At 46.4% G+C, this 19,054-nt stretch overlaps 1 long non-coding RNA gene across 1 annotated transcript in view; it reads right to left on the reverse strand.

Moving 5' to 3' along the window:
• The window catches only part of LOC134993681 (uncharacterized), a 364,487-nt gene extending 351,418 nt beyond the window's left edge, over window positions 1–13,069 (reverse strand). Inside the window, exons 1-2 of the long non-coding RNA XR_010197380.1 lie at window positions 12,965–13,069; window positions 11,706–11,794 (exon numbers count right to left, since the gene is read on the reverse strand). This is a non-coding gene — a long non-coding RNA (uncharacterized LOC134993681). The remainder of the gene's footprint in view (window positions 1–11,705; window positions 11,795–12,964) is intronic.
• Between the last annotated feature and the right edge of the window lie 5,985 nt (window positions 13,070–19,054).

Raw genomic sequence — 19,054 nt, forward strand, 5'->3', positions numbered from 1 at the left:
TGATTATGTTTTTACTGCTATTGCATTGCCAACCACTAGTGATGATGAAAATAAAGTTCTCCTTAAAACTGTCCCTTGCATTTTTGACGATGGCATGTCAGAGTCAACGTCAGACTTAAGAACTTGTGATGTTGATGACATCTTGCTTATTAGACATAATCAGGAACAATAAAGTAACAACTGCAATAAATGCTCTTAAATCAGCCTTTGAAATCTTTAAAAGGAAAGCAGAACAATAACAAGCGTCGCACAGCACTTTCTAATCAATAGCAAAGTCATCTGTTCACCAGTACATGCTGTGCATTGGGTCTCTGCATATGAGAGGGACATGGACAAGTTGGACGTGTCAATAGCTTAATGTGTTTTGCGTTAGACTCAGTACCCACTTACTGTACATATACTTTGATCATTAATGGCTAACACTCTTACAATTCATTACAAAAGTTGCTTAAGACACCTAGTTATATAAGTGAATATGTCACCTTTTATTCTCATTTACAGTACATCTGTCACAACTGAGGGCCTGAGCTGACGGGAGGCAGCCTCAGTTGTAGGGGCTGAGATGTACCGGAACCTGGGAGGTTGTATCAGACCCCTGGACATGTAAGTAACATGAATAATAACTGCCCGAAGGCGTGACCACGACAACTTGGATAAAAGTCAATGATGTTTATTATGACAACTCCGCAACACAGCAGCAGTAAAAGAAAACGTAAAAGTCAGCAAAGAATAAATACAGTTCCTGGGTACTACAGGATGGCAGGAGCCACAGGGCACTGGTAGTGTGAGATAGTTCTTATGATCTTCTAGATGGAAAGTCCTTACCAGGCCCGACTGTAGCAATGGAGGTAACCCAGGATTGTGCCAGCTGGTGTTCCAGGAAAAGCTGGGTTGCTGAAGATAAAACAGCTGCTGTGGATACTGGCTGGAACCAGACTGTTGTTAGCACGGAGTGGATACTGGCTGGAACCAGTTAAATAATAAATGAACTTGGGAGCGATGAAATATGAACTGAAATGTAGAACTTGAGAGCGGAGAAATAATAATACCGGTGGAGAGTGGTAAAGTGTAGAAAGGACACCGGCCCTTTAAGGGAAGCTGTACTCTGCTGGAAGCTGAGCTGGAAGCAGGTAATGTTGTAGCTGGAAACAGATGAATCCACAATGGATTGGAGAGTCAGGCTACACCGCAGGTGGAATGCTGGTGCGGGTCTCTATGGTGGAAGTCTTGAGACAGGAGCTGGAACCTGGAAGACAATCACAGGAGAGAGACAAACAGGAACTAGGTTTGACAACCAAAGCACTGACGCCTTCCTTGCTCAGGCACAGTGTATTTATACCTGCAGCAAGGAAGGGATTGGCTAGGCAATTATGCAGATTATCAATACTGAGAACAGATTGGTGGAAATGATCAGCTGACAGAATCCAAGATGGCTGCGCCCATGCAGACACTTGGAGGGAAGTTTGGTTTGTAATCCATGTGGTAATGAAAACAGTAATGGCGGCGCCGGCCACCGGAGACAGGAGGCGCCAGGCTGACAGATGCACATCCAACCACGCGGACACAGCGGAGGCCGCGGCTGACGTAATCGCCACTCAGACACTCTGCATGCAGAAGTTCAGGGACGGCGGCGGAGGCCGCGGGAGACGCCATGCCAGGTGTAATATGGCGTTTACTGTGACAGCGTCCCAGAGTGACAGGAGAGGATACAGGAATGTACACATCAGGATAACAGATGGAATCCGGTCCTGGAGCGCTGAGCCAGCCTTAGGAGGCATCTGATGGGTAAGAAATGGCGTCCAGATACCCGGATCGTGACAGCACCCCCCCCTTTAGGAGTGGCCCCAGGACACTTCTTTGGCTTTTGAGGAAACTTGGAATGGAATCTCCGGACCAAGGCAGGAGCATGGACATCAGAAGCATTGGTCCATGAACGTTCCTCAGGACCATAACCCTTCCAGTCAATAAGATATTGTAGTTGACCGTAACAGTGACGTGAGTCCAGGATCTTGGCCACTTCATACTCAACGCCTCGTTGAGTTTGGACTTTCGGAGTTGGAGGAAGTGAGGAATGAAACCGATTCAAGATCAGCGGTTTCAACAGGGAAACATGGAATGTCCTGGGTATTTTTAAGAAGGGAGGCAACTGGAGTCTGTAAGCAACAGGATTGATGACTTGTTCAATCTTGAAAGGACCGATATAGCGAGGTGCAAACTTCATACTGGGAACTCTTAACCTCAAATTCTTCGTGGATAACCATACCCGATCACCCACCTTGAGAGCAGGAACTGCTCGACGCTTCTTATCCGCAAACTTCTTGTACCTGAACGATGCCTTGAGCAGAGCTGATCGTACGCTCTTCCAGATATTGGCAAACTGATGCAAGGTGATATCCACTGCGGGAACAGAAGTTGCTGGAAGCGGTTGGAACTCAGGGACTTTAGGGTGGAATCCAAAGTTAGTGAAGAATGGTGTTGAAGCAGATGAAGAATGATACTGGTTGTTATGACAGAACTCGGCCCAGGGAAGTAATTGAACCCAGACATCTTGAGAGGAGGACACATAGATGCGGAGGAAGGCCTCCAAGTCCTGATTCACCCTCTCGGTTTGACCATTGGTCTGAGGATGGTAAGCCGTGGAAAACTTTAGCTTGACTTGGAGGACTTGACATAAACTTCGCCAGAATTTGGCTGTGAATTGAACTCCTCGATCTGAGATAATTTCTTCAGGAAGACCGTGGAGTCGGAAGATCTCTTGTATGAATACTTGAGCCAACTTGGAAGCTGACGGAAGACCGGTGAGAGGAATGAAGTGTGCCATCTTGGTGAACCGGTCAACTACCACCCAGATGGTATTGAACTTGTTGCACATGGGTAAGTCTGTAATGAAATCCATCGACAAGTGGGTCCATGGTCGACGGGGAACGGATAGTGGAACCAGTTGCCCCGCAGGCGACTGGCGGGATACTTTATGTTGGGCACACTTTGGGCAAGATGCAATAAACTCCAAGACGTCCTTTTTCAGAGTTGGCCACCAATAGGACCTAGAGATAAACTCCAGGGTTTTTTGGATACCTGTATGTCCGGCAAAACGGGAAGCATGGGCCCAATGCATGAGCTTCTTCCTTAGCATCGGCTTCACAAAACTTTTCCCTGATGGGGGCGTAGAGTCCATCCCTACCGTGGAGAATGCCAACGGATTTATAATAGGATGCTTGTCTGAAGACTCTGACTCATTTTCTTGCTCCCATGAGCGGGAAAGGGCATCGGCTTTGCGATTCTGAGAGCCCGGACAGAACTGGAGTTTAAAGTCGAACCTGGAAAAGAAAAGTGCCCATCTGGCCTGACGAGGGTTGAGACATTGTGCGCCCTTCAGGTATAAAAGGTTCTTGTGGTCTGTAAGTATGGTGATTGAATGAGAAGCTCCCTCCAACAGATACCTCCACTCTTCTAGAGCGAGCTTGATGGCTAGCAACTCCTGGTCGCCAATGGCATAGTTGCGCTCAGCTGGGGAGAACTTCCGGGAGAAGAAACTGCAAGGGTGTAAATGGCCATCTTTAGCCCTCTGAGATAACACCGCTCCTACTCCAACGGAGGAGGCATCCACCTCTAAGATGAAAGGAGAGTCGATGTTAGGCTGTTTCAGAACAGGCGCAGAGATGAACCTTTGTTTTAAAAGATGAAATGCTTGCATGGCTTCTTCAGACCACTTGGACAGGTTAGCACCCTTCTTAGTGAAAGCAGTAATAGGCGCCACAATGGTGGAAAAGTCTCGTATAAACTTTCGGTAATAGTTGGCGAACCCTAAGAACCTCTGGACCCCTTTGAGGGTTAAGGGTACCGGCCAATTTTGGATTGCTTGTAGTTTCTCAGGATCCATCTCTAGTCCGGAACCGGACACAATGTACCCTAGAAACGGAATGGACTTGACTTCAAAGACGCATTTTTCTAATTTGCAATAGAGATGATTGACACGGAGACGGGACAGAACCTCTTTAACCCAAAAATGATGTTCCTCTAAATCGTTGGCAAAAATGAGGATATCGTCTAGATAGACCACGACATGATGGTATAGAATGTCTCTGAAGATCTCATTGACAAAATGCTGGAAGACAGCTGGAGCATTGCTCAATCCGAAGGGCATGACGAGGTACTCATAATGTCCGTCACGGGTGTTAAAGGCGGTCTTCCACTCGTCACCCTCACGGATCCGGATGAGATTGTATGCACCTCGCAAGTCCAGCTTTGTAAAGATGGTAGCTCCGCTAACTCTGTCAAAGAGCTCAGTAATCAGGGGTAAAGGATAACGGTTCTTGATGGTAATGTCGTTCAAACCTCTGTAGTCGATGCACGGCCGCAGACCACCATCTTTCTTTTTTACAAAAAAGAAGCCTGCGCCGGCTGGAGAAGAAGAAGGTCGAATGAACCCCTTTGCTAGGTTCTCTTTAATATATTCCTCCATAGAATGCGTCTCAGGCAGAGACAACGGATAAGTTCGGCCTCGAGGTGGAACCTTCCCTGGAACGAGATCAATCGGACAGTCCCATTCTCTATGAGGAGGAAGGATATCAGCAGAAGCTTTACTGAACACATCCGTGAAATCTTGATATGGAGGAGGTGGAACATCAGACGACCTGGGGGAGGAAGAACAGACAGGCAATACTTTAAACAAACATGTCTCAGCACAGGAGGAACCCCATGCCAGGATTTGCGTAGTCGTCCAATCAATTGTAGGATTGTGAAGACGGAGCCATGGAAGGCCCAGGACCACAGGATGTGTGGCTCTTGGAATCACTAAAAAAGAAATAAGTTCGGAATGAAGAACTCCCACTCTCAGACGAACTGGTAGAGTCCTTAGAGCAATAACTGTATCAAAAATTTTACTGCCATCCACGGCAGTTAAGGAAAAGGAGGAAGGAAGTCTCTCGGTGGGTAGGGACCACCGTTTAACATAGGCTTCGGTAATAAAGTTCCCAGCTGCTCCGGAATCCAGGAGGGCAATGACGTTCCGATAACGTTGAGCAATTTGGAGCGACACTGGGAGATTACAATCATGAGGAGATGGAGAGGAGATCATTACTCCTAGCCGGCCCTCTCCTGGGTGAGCTAGGGTTTGGAGTTTTCCCGGACGTTCGGGACAGGCATTGATGGTGTGAGACGGGGCTGCACAATACAGACAGAGAGACTCAGAGAGACGTCTTCGGCGCTCAGCAGGAGTTAAACGGTAACGGCCAATTTGCATGGGTTCATCTTTAGATGGTGACAGTTGGCGAGGAGGAGGAGCAGAAGATTTTGGAGCAGATGATCTTCCACGCTCAGTTGCTCTCTCTCTGAAACGTAAATCAACTTTCGTGCAGAGTGAGATTAGCTCATCTAACTTAGAAGGTAAGTCTCTGGTAGCTAACTCATCTTTAATACGCTCAGATAAGCCATGCCAGAATGCAGCATACAGGGCCTCGTCGTTCCATGCCAGTTCGGATGCCAGGATCTGGAACTGTATCAGATATTGTCCTACAGTACGTGACCCCTGGCGTAAACGGAGAATCTCGGATGAAGCTGAGGTTACCCGGCCTGGCTCGTCGAAGATGCGCCTGAATGTTGACACGAAGGCAGTGTAGGAAGATAGCAGGGTGTCGGACCTCTCCCATAACGGTGATGCCCAATCAAGGGCTGAGCCACTGAGAAGAGAAATAATGTAGGCAATTTTTGTACGGTCACTGGGAAAATTGCCAGGTTGTAGCTCAAACTGAATCTCACACTGGTTGAGAAATCCCCTGCAGAATCTTGGAGATCCGTCAAATTTTGCTGGCGTTGGAAGATGAAGACGTGGAGCAGAAATGGGTAAGGTGGGTGGGGTTATAGCTGTAGTCACTGTGGTTGACGCACCAGACGCGCCTGATCCACGGAGAGTTGTCTGAATCCCATCCAGCCGAGTAGAGAGATCCTGGAGACAGCGGATGATGTGGCCCTGTGCAGCCTCCTGATGTTCTAGTCGGGCTGCCAGTTCTTGCATCGGCCTGGCCGCTTGATCCTGGTCTCCGGCTGGATTCATTAGGTCAGTGCTTACTGTCACAACTGAGGGCCTGAGCTGACGGGAGGCAGCCTCAGTTGTAGGGGCTGAGATGTACCGGAACCTGGGAGGTTGTATCAGACCCCTGGACATGTAAGTAACATGAATAATAACTGCCCGAAGGCGTGACCACGACAACTTGGATAAAAGTCAATGATGTTTATTATGACAACTCCGCAACACAGCAGCAGTAAGAGAAAACGTAAAAGTCAGCAAAGAATAAATACAGTTCCTGGGTACTACAGGATGGCAGGAGCCACAGGGCACTGGTAGTGTGAGATAGTTCTTATGATCTTCTAGATGGAAAGTCCTTACCAGGCCCGACTGTAGCAATGGAGGTAACCCAGGATTGTGCCAGCTGGTGTTCCAGGAAAAGCTGGGTTGCTGAAGATAAAACAGCTGCTGTGGATACTGGCTGGAACCAGACTGTTGTTAGCACGGAGTGGATACTGGCTGGAACCAGTTAAATAATAAATGAACTTGGGAGCGATGAAATATGAACTGAAATGTAGAACTTGAGAGCGGAGAAATAATAATACCGGTGGAGAGTGGTAAAGTGTAGAAAGGACACCGGCCCTTTAAGGGAAGCTGTACTCTGCTGGAAGCTGAGCTGGAAGCAGGTAATGTTGTAGCTGGAAACAGATGAATCCACAATGGATTGGAGAGTCAGGCTACACCGCAGGTGGAATGCTGGTGCGGGTCTCTATGGTGGAAGTCTTGAGACAGGAGCTGGAACCTGGAAGACAATCACAGGAGAGAGACAAACAGGAACTAGGTTTGACAACCAAAGCACCGACGCCTTCCTTGCTCAGGCACAGTGTATTTATACCTGCAGCAAGGAAGGGATTGGCTAGGCAATTATGCAGATTATCAATACTGAGAACAGATTGGTGGAAATGATCAGCTGACAGAATCCAAGATGGCTGCGCCCATGCAGACACTTGGAGGGAAGTTTGGTTTGTAATCCATGTGGTAATGAAAACAGTAATGGCGGCGCCGGCCACCGGAGACAGGAGGCGCCAGGCTGACAGATGCACATCCAACCACGCGGACACAGCGGAGGCCGCGGCTGACGTAATCGCCACTCAGACACTCTGCATGCAGAAGTTCAGGGACGGCGGCGGAGGCCGCGGGAGACGCCATGCCAGGTGTAATATGGCGTTTACTGTGACAGCGTCCCAGAGTGACAGGAGAGGATACAGGAATGTACACATCAGGATAACAGATGGAATCCGGTCCTGGAGCGCTGAGCCAGCCTTAGGAGGCATCTGATGGGTAAGAAATGGCGTCCAGATACCCGGATCGTGACAACATCATCATAAATACTATTTATTCATTTGGAATTTTGCACACTTAGGGGGTTATTCAACTAAGGGCCTCATTCAGGTTGTTAAAAAACCAAAAAAGCGCACTAATGGGCAAAACCATGTTGCATGTGGCAGATGTATCATGTGCAGAGAGAGTTAGATTTGGGTTGGTTATATTGTTTCTGTGCAGGGTAAATACTGGCGGCTTTATTTTTACACTGCAATTTAGATTCTAGTTTGAACACACCCCACCCAAATCTAAAGGGGGGTACACATGGAGAGATCTGTGCTTAATTTCTAAGCAATCTGACTAGATTGCTTAGAAATTAAGCACGGATCTCTCCGGGTGTTTGCCCCATAGCGATAGTGATGTGCGGCCCCACGCGTTGCTATCGCCGGTACTAGATTGGCCTAGTAGATCTAGTAGATCACTCACTTCACCGCTGGGTGAAGTGAGCGTCCCCACCACCTCCTCGCTTAGTACACATCGCCAGTGTCGGACTGGGGCATATAGGGCCCACCGGGGGAATGCAGTGGCAGGGGCCCATGTTAGGGGTGTGGCCAGTCTGCAGAGGGGGTGTGGCCTGCCACCTCATTGGTTTGACTAACCATTAGAGAGTGCAACGTCTGGGCCTCCTTCATAAATATATACAGTAAATTCAGCTGTGCATGCATGATAATGTACCAGATTAATAACAGATTAATAACAGCAATGCACTGTAGAAAATACACCATAGTCCAGTATAAGGTAACATATGTATAATAATCAATTCAAGTGCACAGTCTGGAACCTGATCCTTAGAGCATGAGGTGGGCCCCCGTATAGTGGGGCCCACCGGTGGTTTCCCCTGTACCCCTGTGGGCCAGTCTAAGTCTGCACATCACACTGTGTGCTGAGCGGGGGAGAGATGTGTGCTGAGAGGTCTGTGATAGATCGCTCAGCACACATCTCCCCGTGTGAACCCCCTTAACTCTCTGTGCACATGATACATCTGCTGCACCTGCACTGCAACATGGTTTAGCCCAGTTGCTTGCTTTTTTGGTTTGCTAACAAACCTGAATAAAACCCGTAGTTCTCTATAGCGTAGATTTAGAAAATAAATAATTGTATTTGTAATTTAAAATGTGGGAACGGATGTGATGGTAATGGGCCTGGGTAGTTGCAATCTTCTTGCCAGTTGTTATCCTCAGGCTGACAGATACCATCCCCCCGCTCACCCGGCATATAGTGTTTCTGATGTGCAAAGCATTTTGTTGCTGGCACACAAAATCTGCTTTCATTTTAATTAATCATACGCAGACAAGGCTGGAACACGCACTTCAGGTTAGGAATAAATTGCTGTTGCACAGGTTAAAATGGAGGTCCCCACAAGATGGAAGAGCACTTTCAATATGCAACAAAAAATAGTTTTAACTTTGTCAAGGTCATGGACCATTCCAGAATGCTGGGTGGTGCCTACTGCTGTCTCAGGCAATGGCAAGTTATCGTGGGACCATTCAGTAAGCTGCTGATCTCAGTCGTGAGTGTAATTAAAGATGAATGTGCTGGGTAACCAGTACTATAAAGACAATGCTACAACTGAAAAGCATGGACCGCCAGGCTTAAGTAATCCACTGAGGTCAAATAAACCGCCCACTTTGTCACCACAGAAAAATCTTTTTTTCTCTATTAGCTCTTCAAATAAAATACTTACCAATACAATCAGTGGCGTATCTATAATGGGTGCACATGGGCCCTCAGGGTCCAGTGGGGCCCACACCGCACACCCTGTACCTATTTTTTTAACACTCCCCTCTCCGGAGTCCCCGACCAGCGACAGCATCTATCTACAAATCTCCGGGTAAATGGTGCAGTAAGGAAAATGCCTATTGCGTAATTTCCCCAGAGATTTGCGCATGCGCAAATGAGTCTGTGCCTCCTAGTGCTCAGAATCTATTGCGCTGCCAGGTGCCAGTTGCAAAGGCGGGGGCTGTACGGAAGGTGGTTGCTCAGGGACCTCCTTCTCTGTTAAAATGCCCCTGAATACATTACTATAAACTAGTAAAGACACTTCAGTCTTATCTCAGCTCTGCTCAGGCCCCTCTCTGCTTACCTGAATTAGGCCCCTTGTTATTAATGTCTCATGTATCACATGCTTATGGGCATAAAGAACATTTTGTTACCGGCAGAACGAATATGCTGAATACCACACTGACTGCCCCAAACCAACAGGTTACCGACACTCCAGGTGATGATCAAATTACCCTTGTGCAAGTTGAAATAGAAGGTACAACCACAATAATGGCGTCCGAATGGTAGGCCAATAGTACTTAGGTTGACAGTCAATTGGTCAACCAGGACAAGGTCAACATGGGAAAATGGTCGACACATGAAAAGGTTGACATGGCCATTTCACAATTTTTTTTATTTTAACCTTTTTCATACATTACCATCCACATGCACTATGATTGGGAATAGTAACCTTGACCCCACCATGGCGAGTTTTGCAAGCTGACGCGGTGTACTAATTGGGGCTGCTGATCATGTTACACAAAAATGACACCAAAAACATAAAAAAATCTCACGTTGACCTATCCTCTGTAGACCATTTCACTGTGTGGACCTTTTTCCCATATTGACCATGGCCATGTCGAACAATAGTGGTCGGCCTATTAACTGTCAACCTAATCCAGGTGAACCCATTGACCCATAACCCAAAATGAAGAGCACTTTCATTGAGCAAAGCAAAAAAAAAAAAAAAAAACCCAACAACCTAACTAACTTACATTAAACTTTGATATTAAACCCCATCTCCATAACTAATTTAATCTTTTGATTTGTGTCAAGAACATCAATAGGAAATTCGTTTTGATAAATAGGCCCTATAGATATTAGTGTGTATGTTTAAACTGCAACATGTCCTCTGGCAAAGAATAAATGATCCTTCAAGTACACATACACTATTGCATTTTCTAATAGCTACTCATATGCTTCCTGTTAGAGTATATATTTATAATGTGTATATTCAGATCTATTTATAAAGCGGCAGCATATGCCTTCCTTTTTAAAATGTTTGAAAATAACTGTTGATTTCAATGATATGGAATTAGGCTGCAAAGCAGATGGTATTCTTATATGACAGTTCAGATCATTTTAGGATTAAGAAGCATTACCTGCTTCATTCTCTGTTAATACTCTACAGTAAATGAATTTGCGCTTATCCTGTGCGGTTAGATATGAACTCCTTTCAAAGTATAATTCATTGCCATGTAATGCAGAAGACAGTAATCCTCAATGTATAGAAATTGGATGAATCTGTATTGGTTTTATTTTATATTGAATCACAGATGGCAAAGCTAATGTCCACAATGTTTCCAGCTTCTACTGCTACAAAATAATGCTCAATTAACCTATAGTAGCTTTGCCTGAGTAAAGGTGAGATGCTCCTGTTGTTTGAAGCTGTGTCATTTACTTACACCAACATTCCATCTAACAGAAGTTCATTCATTTGAAAGTGATAACTAGGAGCGTGGGGAGAGCTTATCACTTTTCCATTATCACATATGCTCCACACCGGTCCGTTCTCACTTATTCAGACATGAACGTAGTTCTACGTTCATCTCCTCACACACTCGGGCCGCCCAGCATGTGTGAGGCCGCCATCCCGATGCGTCCGCAATTAGATTGTGGAAGCAATTAGATTGAGGACGCATAGATTGATCCCGATGCATCCGCAATTAGATTGTGGGCACAACTAAGGTTGACCCCTGGCAGCGCGTCAGGCGGTCGTCCACCATTTTTTTATTAGAGCGGCTGCGTGTGACATCATGCAGCCGCCCTAAACATAGTTTCGACCCGCCCCTGTTAAGCCTGCCCCCCCTCAAACGCTGCATCACCGCCCGCGAGCGCCCGCCACAGTCAATCATACTGCGGCTGCATCCAGACACGCCTGCTGCATGCGGACACGCGGCTGAGTCCATCTAAGTATCAGCCCCCTTGTCACATAAAACCCAAGCTGCCCCCTTCCCACCTCAGGTTCCTACCTACTGCAGTGTCCAGTGGACATAGGGTCTGGTCTTCATAGCAGTTGCCAGCTCTTCTGCTCCATGTGGACTCTTCAGTGACTCCCACTGATGATGCTACTGGTGCTCTGAATAGACCATTATAGAGCAGCGATGTGAACTCTGAAAGTCTCCTCCAATAGACATCACAAATGGGTTAGTACTGCTGGGGTGGTGGGCAGATTGGAAGAGGAATATGAAGTAGGACATTCCTAATGGCGATGTAGAAATAAACTGAAAGTGCCCCATCCGAACCAGTGTTATCAGACAGTGTTGCTGTCTCCTACCTGTTAGGTCAGCTGTCACTATCCGTTGCTGCATATCTGGATGATAGAATGTTGGGAACATCTTTGGAAATTAAATAGATACTTTTCTTCTACAAGAAAGAGGAGAAAAAAATTAACACTCTAGGCTTTCCTTCCCCCGACTAGACCCAAAATTAAAGGAATAACAACCACTATTATTAAAGAACATGTTATCCCTCCACCAGCTATCTAAAAGTGATGACAAGGGTCAGCATTGCCATTACCTTGGATGCCAAGGTTTAGGAGGCACCTAAGACACTCTGAGTGACGTGTATTTAATTACTCCATACCAACACTACACTCAGGGCCGTTTCTAGACAATTTGGCTCCCAGTGCGAGATTTAAAAATGCGCCCCCCCCCCCCCCCCATTGCTATAAAAAAAAAATTGCGTGCCCCCCCCATATAGCCAGAAAAAAAAGAATGCGCGCGGCTGTGTGGCCTGATTAAAATGGGCGTGGTCTCATTACAGTGGGCGTGGCCTCGTCTGATATCACACCCACCACAGGGGGAAAAAATTAAAATAAAAAAGTCCCCTTTTTACACATTACACCAGGCAAGTGTCCCCATATTACACAGCGCGGCAGGCAGGTGTCCCCATTTACAAAGTGCGGCAGGCAGGTGTCCCCATTTTACAAAGTGCGGCAGGCAGGTGTCCCCATTTTACAAAGTGCGGCAGGCAGGTGTCCCCATTTTACACAGTACGGTAGGCAGGTGTCCCCATTTAACAAAGTGCGGCAGGCAGGTGTCCCCATTTTACACAGTATGCAGGCAGATATCCCCATTTTACACAGTACGCAGGCAGGTGTCCCCATTTTACACAATACGCAGGCAGGTGTCCCCATTTTACACAGTGCGGCAGGTGTCCCCATTTTACACAGTGCGGCAGGTATCCCCATTTTACACAGTGCGGCAGGTATCCCCATTTTAGACAGTGCGGCAGGTGTCCCCATTTTACACAGTGCGGCAGGTGTCCCCATTTTACACAGCACGGCAGGCAGGTGTCCCCATTTTACACAGTGCGGCAGGTATCCCCATTTTACACAGTGCGGCAGGTGTCCCCATTTTACACAGTGCGGCAGGTGTCCCCATTTTACACAGTGCGGCAGGTGTCCCCATTTTACACAGTGCGGCAGGTATCCCCATTTTACACAGTGCGGCAGGTATCCCCATTTTACACAGTGCGGCAGGTGTCAAGTGGGAGGAGGAGGGAGGGAGGGAGAGAGAGAATGAGAATACTTACAACTTGCCGCTCTTCGGGTCCCGCGCGCCGGCCGCCTCCTCCGTCGATGGTTATCTCCAGTCCTCTCCTCCCTCTCTCTTCCACCCGTGCGCTCCTGCTCGGGGGGCGGGGCTTCGCGGAATGACGCGTTTGCGTCGTGACGTCACGACGCAAACGCGTCATTCCGCGAAGCCCCGCCCCCCCAGCAGGAGCGCACGGGGGGAGAGAGTGGGAGGAGAGGAGTAGTCACAAAGTGCCGCGGCGGGCGCCCCGAGCGGTTAGAAACGGCACTGACTACACTGAGTGACAGCAGCTGGCATATTCTTACCTGTGAAACGCTGATTGCTGCTTCCTGATGTCTGTGATATTCTTGGAGTTTGGACTGGCTATAATGCCACAGCTTATCACCATACTCCCAATCTGACAGGGAAGCACTATCAATCACCCTTCAAGCCCCATTCCACACAAGGTAAGATGCTGGGATAGAGGCAGAGTTTGCACCAGCTGAACATCAATTTTTAGGGCACAGTGTGCACTGCTGTGTTCATGTTGTTGTTTTTTTATGGAAATTTAAGAATTGATTTTTACCAACACCCCAACTTAAGGCCCCCATACAGTACAGATATACTGGGGCAATGTTCCGATTCCCTGACTTCCGTGTTGGGGAATCGGGAATATTAAACATGTTTCCCAATTCTCCAATTCCAACCGAAAAAGCAGTTGGGATGGGCATATCGGGCATTTTTAATGTTTAATTTCTCCAATTCCCAGACGGATTACTGGTCATTACTGGCCGACGATCAGTTAATCCAGTCAGTGGATCTGCAGTACCGGTGGATTGGGAATCGGGGAAATGGGCTGCCTGATTATGTGGGCGCCTTTAATTGATGAATTTCGGAGACAGCCCAGTGAGATGCACCTAGGGCTCTCAGTGTGCTTCTGCCAGCCCTGGGATAACAGGTGTCCTCAAACTTAACAGATGTATCTCAGCACTCTGATTAGTGGACAGCACTGGCCACTCACCAATCAAATTGTCAGTAGGCTATTTTACAAATACACTTACAAGCATACTACAATACAAACATACTTTTATAGGAAACGTTGGCTTACAGAAGAGCTACTAGTAGTAACAGTTACAAATTATGTAACTGTAGATATTTAAGGCAATGTTGTTATTGTGGAGGGAGCTATTTACCTACACATTGCAGACTGTCAGTAATGTGAGCTGATGTACATTATAATCAGCCATTTTTTACATAACATCAGTTTGTACTCCAATATTAAAGTAAATAGAATATACAACTTTTATGTGTATTTATTTGTGAATGTTTAAGTATCTCATTTATACATGGCAACTTAGATTTTAGTTTTACTTGTCCATTAAGTTCTAGAACACATGTGGTCGTTTCAACTTTTCCTTCTGTTTGAGATATGTCCCATCTTGTGCATGTGGAGTAATAGGAGTCATTTATGTCTAGACAAATCTGGACACCTGTTCAGATGCCTCAATCAAATCTTAATCCATTTCAAACCGCAATATGTTCACAAAATGTTTAATGCAGGAAGAACTAAACATAGCCGTTGTAATTCATAATATATACATAGCTCCCTAGACTAGCATTACTACTAAACTATAACTGTGGATGCTTAAAGATGGGTCCAACTTAGTGAAATTGATAACTTGCACATAATGTACACTACGTAGACCATAAGGGGTATTATTCATAAATATATACCTTACATAGCTGTATTATCTTGCTATACCACTTAATAGTAGAACATGTCCTAGCCCTACCTTTATAATTATTATCATCATTTTTTTGTATAGCACCACAAGGGATCCGCAGGGCTCAATTACAGAGTACATAAGCAAATAAGCAAAACAAGAAAACAGTGACTTACAGTTCAAGACAATATAGGACAAGTGCAGGATATATAAACATATCTGCATCAGGAGACAACACTGAAATATGTATTAGGGTGGAGGAAAGCCTAGAGATTTGGTGCCTTCGCCTTCCCGCTGCCTGTGAGAGCTTACATTCTAACATTACAGTACAGTGGCGTAAGTTCGTCACAGTGGCCCGGAGGCAAGATAAATATTGGTGCCCCCCTATTTCCTATATTAAGATAAATATATGTATGTATGTGTGTGTGTGTGTGTGTGTGTGTGTGTGTGTGTGTGTGTATGTATGTATGTATGTATGTGTGTATATATATATATATATATATATATATATATAAACATATATATGTGTGTGTGTGTGTGTGTGTGTGTGTGTGTGTGTGTGTGTGTGTGTGTGTGTGTGTGTGTGTGTGTGTATGGAGTGTTCTGAAAAAAATTTATATACTGTATTTATACATTTACTTGTCTTTTATTTTAAATCACACATTTCTTAGCAGTCATACCCAGGATTAGAACCCATGACCTGTTACGCTGACAGCAGGCACTTTACTGGTGGAGCTATTTGCTCCTGTAGAGGTAGCATGAGGATTCTAACTATATGAAGTTACGTGTAATTGTCAGAGAAGTATCTTCATGTAGTTAAAATTCTCATATTTCCTATACAGGAGCAAACAGCTTCATCAGTAAGGTGTCTGCTTCCAGTTTAATAGGTTGTGGTTTCTAATCCTGGGTGTGATACCTGTAAAACGTGTATATTCAGTATAATAAAGAGGGTGTGATTTGTAAGGTGCAGGGACCAGTGAGGAAGTTGGCCACTAAAAATACAGCGACAGCTATCAATTAACTTAATTCAATGGTGTCACAGAATGGGAGGAGAGGTGCCCCCCTTCAGAGCAGTAGCCCGGCGGCAGATGACTCCATTGCCTCCCAGAGTTCTGCCTCTGTTACAGTATATTGATATCTTTCTATTTTTTAAATACTATAGGGTAATGCTGAGTTGGGTGTGCACTCATTTGCTTAACCTAAAACACTTAATAATACAGTGCATCTATGTCTGTATAGAGATCTTGTACTTGTACCTCCTTACATTCAGAGAGGTGGAATGGAGGAGGAAAGAGGCACACAAATATACAGTAAGAGCACACTATCATCAGTGCGATCTGTGGCAGACCTGCAGGGAGACGCATATACACCTGGTGGTAGCAGTATCACTAGCAGGTGACTGGGGGCTGATTGCGGATTCACCTCTGGAGCTGATACGTACTTTCATCACTGGCCATTCATCTATGATTTTGTGGATGCACTTTATAATGGTTTATCTGAACATTTATGCACACAGATATTATAGTGTTTTTTTTCCATAGAATTTAAATCTAATAGCATATGAGTTTTTAGTTTATAACTGCTAGAAGTGCAATGCATACCATGCAAACTTAAACAAAATGACTCCTCTGGGAAACGTAATTCCCAAACCAAGATGGCTACCAATCACAGGTGTAGGAATTGGCGGTTGGGGGAAAGCAAGTCAATTTACTGGGTTGTGGGGCACAATGCTGCCATCTAGGTTTACCATGGACCCCTCCTCCCTCCTGGCAGCCCTTTCCTGTCCACCTCAAGGGCCCTCCTCTGTCCTGGAAACAGCTCCAGCCGCTACAGGTGTGTGGGTATTTGCTGTGGGCTTGCCTCTCCTCTGGGATCAACCCTGTGTATTCCAACCTCAAACTTCATTTGTTCATCACCTCTTCTCCTTCAGCTCCCCCTTCATCTCATATATATATATATCAGGTATGTGGTGTGGCAGGTGGTTTAGCTGACCATGAAGGGATGTTCTCCTCTTAGCTACTGAAACCTACATCATCACCCTGTTATTACCTCTATCCCAGAGCCATGCAAGTATCTTGTACGAAGACGGTCACCGCCAGGTGAGTTGCCTACAACCCTTTTACTGAGCCAACCAATGTAACAGTGAGTACAGCTGTACATTCACTTGTGCCAATAAACCACAAAGCCTGGTTAAGTCCCTGGACTGGTCATTGCCTGTATAATAAACGCTGGTATATACAGTGCTCTGCTTACCTAGAAAACTGCACACACTCCCAACAATAACAAATAGTGACAAACAGTTGTGCTTTGGTGTCAATGTACCTTAGTGCAAGTACTCCTGTTGTAAACTTGGCGTACATGTTACCAGTGGCGTTCTGGGTGCATCCGGAGATGTGTAAGTCTCAGCATACTGGCATACTGTAAATTTGCTATTTTCATTTGCTGCTTATTAGTGCCTACTATTTAGATAAAGATGTGTTCTGATTATATGCATTCAGCTCAGCCTGATACAGGGCACAAGGACTGACCCACTAGCAGGAGACTTTGCACGCTATACTCAGCCAAAGTCCTGTGTTTTGTGATTTGAAAGTGACAGAGTTACTCGAATAAAGGAGTGTAGTACTCACCTTACCGACACCGGGATCCCGGCAGCATACCGACGCCGGGATCCCGGCGGGGAGGGGCGAGTGCAGCAAGCCCCTTGCGGGCTCGCTGCGCTCGCCACGCTGCGGGCTCGGTGGCGACCTGCGGTCGCCACGGGTTCTATTCCCACTCTATGGGTGTCGTGGACACCCACGAGTGGAAATAGTCCCTGTTGGTCGGCATGCCGACCATCGGGATAGTGAGCCGTCGGGCTCACGGAGGAGGTCATGTGACTGTCGGTCAGCTGACCGGCGGTCACATGAATACCACCCGAATAAAGGAGTATTGTTTTTAACAGTAAATGACATTAAGGAATAGACCGACACAACATAACTAAATACTTAGGTCTATCCCATAACTCCTACCTTTCTCTAACCCCCTCATCCCTACATCTATCAGACACATAAGCTGAAGGCATACCTCACCGTCCTAATCCTCCAGGCCATTTGCTGTGATGGGGTCTCTGAAATCTGATCTTGCCGCCTTAGCATTTCCCTGCTTCTCTTGTGTCTGCTCTGCACTTGCCATTCTTCTGTACCCCGCTGTCTGTCCCTCTTGTCTGTACTATGTAGTCCTCATACCTGTCACCCACCTATTGTTCCACCTTTCTATGACTGTCTATTGTGTATGTCGTCTATGGCCTCTGCTTGTCTCTCTCCCCCTGTCTTCTGCCCCTCTTTGTTGTTTTGTACTTACAGTATCATCATCTGTACACAGGGACAACTGAGACCACAGAAGTAGCAGTGTAGCCTGTTTGGTGGTTATTATGGGACATATTTGAAATTCTTTAGGTGGTATTCAATTCTTTTCAGCCCCTTCCACACCTATTCTTTTTCTGCTGGCGGGCGTGGTATAATCATTTTCAGCTTGTTACCCCCGGGGTAGCGAGGGCGCCCATCCCTTTACGCAGCTAAACATGATTACTATGGAGGCGATATATGCAATAATAAGGATCACTTTAGAAAGGAGATTGGGCGTGATATACCATTTGAATACCGGCCTTTATGTGCTACAAAAAAAAAATGTATTGTACATGTGATACGCTGGTAAAACACTATGAATAATAGTGGGTATCACGTTTGTAAATGGACTTACTTGCTCTAGTACTGCAGGGGTTAACACTTCCCCTACTGGATGATGCCAGCAGCTATTAGGGAAACACTAGGACCCAGAAGGATGACAGCCACAGCACCTGGAGAGTGGAAATATCCAGAGCCCCAGCAACAGGCTGACCTGTGAACTGAGGAAGGGGAGGAGCCTGTGGGGGAGAGAGAAGAGAATGCTGAGTGAGGAGACAGAGCCAAGCTGAGTAGAGCTGCCTGGGAGCTGGCTTGTACCTGAGAGTGCTGACTAGAGGAGTGGGGTGCAGCTGTGGAAGGACAGCAGGAAGCTCCAGTGACTGGAGAGATCCCCTCAGCCACCAGAAGCTGCAACACAGGGACAGAGAGTGGTGCAGACATCACAGTGTGACCAGCCAGGAACTAACACCCCAGGGTAAGCTCCTGTAAAATCAGAGGGAGGAGAGAGCCAGCAACAGACAGACCCTCAGGAAATCCCCAGCCTGATACCTGACAGCCAACCTCCTATGTGCCCAGTCAGTCAGTGTGAGCCAGAAGGAGAGAGAGGCCAGATAGAGCAGGAGCCAGAGACTCTCTGTTGAACTTTTACTAAGGGGCAGCTGGGTAACCCCCACATTGGAAGAAAGGCATTCAGCCAAGTGTGATACAACAGACTGTCAGTGG

Source organism: Pseudophryne corroboree, chromosome 1 (genome assembly GCF_028390025.1).
Source record: "Pseudophryne corroboree isolate aPseCor3 chromosome 1, aPseCor3.hap2, whole genome shotgun sequence".
Classification (NCBI taxonomy): Eukaryota; Metazoa; Chordata; class Amphibia; order Anura; family Myobatrachidae; genus Pseudophryne; species Pseudophryne corroboree.